At 25.1% G+C, this 3,892-nt stretch overlaps 1 protein-coding gene across 1 annotated transcript in view; it reads right to left on the minus strand.

The window, feature by feature from the left end:
• Nucleotides 1–3,142, minus strand: part of LOC126908955 (leucine-rich repeat-containing protein 24-like) — a 44,110-nt gene extending 40,968 nt beyond the window's left edge. The window contains exon 1 of the mRNA XM_050691297.1: nt 3,059–3,142. The gene's annotated coding sequence lies outside the window, so the exon portion shown is untranslated. The remainder of the gene's footprint in view (nt 1–3,058) is intronic.
• Nucleotides 3,143–3,892: the final 750 nt, after the last annotated feature.

The raw sequence follows: 3,892 nt of genomic DNA on the forward strand, positions 1-3,892 counted from the left end.
AAAATACTTTTATGTTTCAAGTAATAACGATTGCCTCAATTGGAGAAAACATAAAAAACAGAAGGCGGAATGACTATATTAATATTCAATAATGTAAATAAATATCTACATAGAAGATGCCTTGTTGAAGTATTAATTTAATTTTCTGTATTAATTAGCTTATTGAGTAGTATACTTTTTTCTTTTAAATTTCATTCATTAAAAATGTGTGTTAATGCAAAACATGTACGTAATAACTATGAAAAGCAATTTGTTTTAGAATCGAATTCAAGAGCAGATATAAATCTTATTAATTTTTTTAATTAACTTGTTTAACTTGAATTTTTTAGATTTTGTACACTTTTGAAATAATTATTTCAGTGACTAATAAAAAAACACTACTTTCATATAAAGGGATCTTGCTTTATCTTAACATATTATTTAACTTGCAAAAATTCAGTTTATTGGTCATCTACCACATTTTATACTTATGTAGAATACATTTTCAAATACCTCTAGAAATACTTTTTGAATCAAATAAAATACAGGGTGGCCCACCACTCACTGACAACTTAAATAACTTAAAATAGTTATATCTCAATAATTATTTTTTTTTACATTTTATTAAAAATATTAATTATTTTAAAATTTTAAATAAAATGTAAAAAAAAAATCTAAGATAGCTATTTTGTAGAGTAGAATTTAAGAAAAAAATTTTTTAAAAATATCTTATTAATATTCAGTAGTAAATATTCTATAGCATTTTAAAGTTTGTGAAAATTTGAATTTTCATGTATTATTTTACGGTATTAAACATTGAAATACGTATTAAGAAAAGGACAGAAGAAAACACTATCTTTTCGTGATTACTATAATTTACAACCTTGGCATTAATACCATGATAAGAAATTTGAAAAGACAATTATTGCTTATCACTCTCATTCAAAAGTATGTCATTTTCATGGAAAAAATTACACACCACCAAATTATAGTAATCACGAAAAGATAGTGTTTTCTTCTGTCCTTTTCTTAATACGTATTTCAATGTTTAATACCGTAAAATAATACATGAAAATTCAAATTTTCACAAACTTTAAAATGCTATAGAATATTTACTACTGAATATTAATAAGATATTTTTAAAAAATTTTTTTCTTAAATTCTACTCTACAAAATAGCTATCTTAGATTTTTTTTTTACATTTTATTTAAAATTTTAAAATAATTAATATTTTTAATAAAATGTAAAAAAAAATAATTATTGAGATATAACTATTTTAAGTTATTTAAGTTGTCAGTGAGTGGTGGGCCACCCTGTATTTTATTTGATTCAAAAAGTATTTCTAGAGGTATTTGAAAATGTATTCTACATAAGTATAAAATGTGGTAGATGACCAATAAACTGAATTTTTGCAAGTTAAATAATATGTTAAGATAAAGCAAGATCCCTTTATATGAAAGTAGTGTTTTTTTATTAGTCACTGAAATAATTATTTCAAAAGTGTACAAAATCTAAAAAATTCAAGTTAAACAAGTTAATTAAAAAAATTAATAAGATTTATATCTGCTCTTGAATTCGATTCTAAAACAAATTGCTTTTCATAGTTATTACGTACATGTTTTGCATTAACACACATTTTTAATGAATGAAATTTAAAAGAAAAAAGTATACTACTCAATAAGCTAATTAATACAGAAAATTAAATTAATACTTCAACAAGGCATCTTCTATGTAGATATTTATTTACATTATTGAATATTAATATAGTCATTCCGCCTTCTGTTTTTTATGTTTTCTCCAATTGAGGCAATCGTTATTACTTGAAACATAAAAGTATTTTGTACTCCAATTGTAATGTCAAAACATGAATAGCCCATAAATTTTTACTAAAATGACTATTCTTTGCTCTCGAGAAGAACAGTTTTGTTTATTTACTTATTTCTCTTTTTAATCAATTTCGGTTGAACGACTTTTTACGTTTTATTTTATCCATCTGAAGCTCAAAAAACAATACACATATTTTTATGTACGGAACATCATAAAAAAAAAAGATTTAAATGAAACTTGTAAATTTTGCGGGACTTTTTTTTTTTATAAATATTATTGTAACTCAGAATAACTCAGTTATTGTTTCTTTGACATAACTATCGCAGTTTTGATGAACAAAGTGTATAAAATTTTAATAAGAATTAGCTAATAGTGTAAGTACAAAACAAATCAATTGTTGGAAGTTAAATGAAAATGCGTTGTGATGAAAATGATAGATAAAACAAAATATTTTTTAAATGGCCAACATTCTATTAAAATCTTAATAAAAGCATACATCAATTTCATTATAATTTTTTTCATCTAGACAGACACTAAAGATAAATTGTTAATTGAAATATTTAATTTAATCAACCAAATTTTAATCGAAAAGATTTTTATTTTTGATGAATTAGAATTTTTTTTTACTTTGACGTTTTACTGTGTCTGGAATATTTCTTTTAAGAGTAATCTTAATTTAATGTTATTTTCATTTTCTTCTACTATTACATGGCGATAATAAATTCAATATATTTACGTACAGTTTTATTAATACACTTACAAAATCTACTTTGGTCCTTACAGTAATATTAGTTAAGATTAACATTTCCCTCGTCTAATGAATAAATTTGCTTTCCATTGAACCTGATGTCAATTACTCGTTCTTTTCGTCCGTATTTTATTTAGTAAATAAATACACAGTTACTCCGGACGACCAGGCGGTCGACATTTTCCGTTTTATTAGCATTGGTTACCATAACCGGCATGTGGGGCTCCTATCAACCATGAAAGTGATAATACCATTGCCCAGGGAAACGATCGTCGTACCACTTATTTCCGCTGGTCACTCATTTTCGGTTCGGTTGATTTTTATTTTCGATTTCAATGAATATTGTTCGTAGCAATCATCAATCTAAGAGGACAACTCACGAATTTCAAAGTGCACAGCACATCGGTTTAAGACATAATCTGACGGTTCATCACGTACCATTTCGAAAAATTAACCGATAGGAAAAGCGTTTAAAAAAGAAAATGTTTCAAAGAATTCACTTACTTTATTTGGTATTGATTAGAAAAATTCTCAGCTACTCCATTTGGACCCGCGAACGTTGTGTATCTGTAATTCAAACACACATAATATTAAATCTGCAAGGTCAACACTGTATCATAAAAAATCGTTGGTTATTGAAACACTTCAGTGAATTTTATAGATTTGTTTTTCCTTGAAAAATGTGATATTGCTTTGTGGATACATGTCAGGCGAAGACAGTAATGTTTATTTATTATTATTTACTTAGTTTTCTTTTGTTTCTTCCTGAGATGTTACTCTATAAAAGAGAGCAGCAATGGTTAAATTAGAAAAATGTCCCTTTTAAACATTATAAGTGATTCACTTTCATGAGAAATTCCCCAGGTGATTGTCAAATTTATGGTTGTCGACAAAATACATTTTACACCCACAAAATCGATTTCATCTGATATAGAAACTATGGTAGTTAGTACAGTTAACGTATAAAATAGCTCAACTGTTATAAACACTGTTATTTTTTAGAAAGATTTTTTTAAAATATAGTTGCTGAAATTCAGCAAAATTAAATTAAATTAATTATCCTTCTCTGTTAATTTTAATTAGAAGTATTAAGCATTGGTTTAATGAAAAAACTATTTAAATGTCTGTATTAAAACATCTTGAAAACCCTTAAATTAAAGTTTAAATCACTTCGTGTTATACAAAATAACATATAGACACTACATCTCCAACTTAATACAAATATTTTATTTGTGTTACTTGACCTTCATCAATTTCCTGGTTTTCAATATTAAGCGAAAAGGATAACTATGAATTTAGACAATAAATAAAATTATATTTTGTTTTATTGCCTTAAAA

This window comes from Daktulosphaira vitifoliae, unplaced genomic scaffold (assembly GCF_025091365.1).
Source record: "Daktulosphaira vitifoliae isolate Bord-2020 unplaced genomic scaffold, ASM2509136v1 Scaffold_53, whole genome shotgun sequence".
Lineage (NCBI taxonomy): Eukaryota > Metazoa > Arthropoda > Insecta > Hemiptera > Phylloxeridae > Daktulosphaira > Daktulosphaira vitifoliae.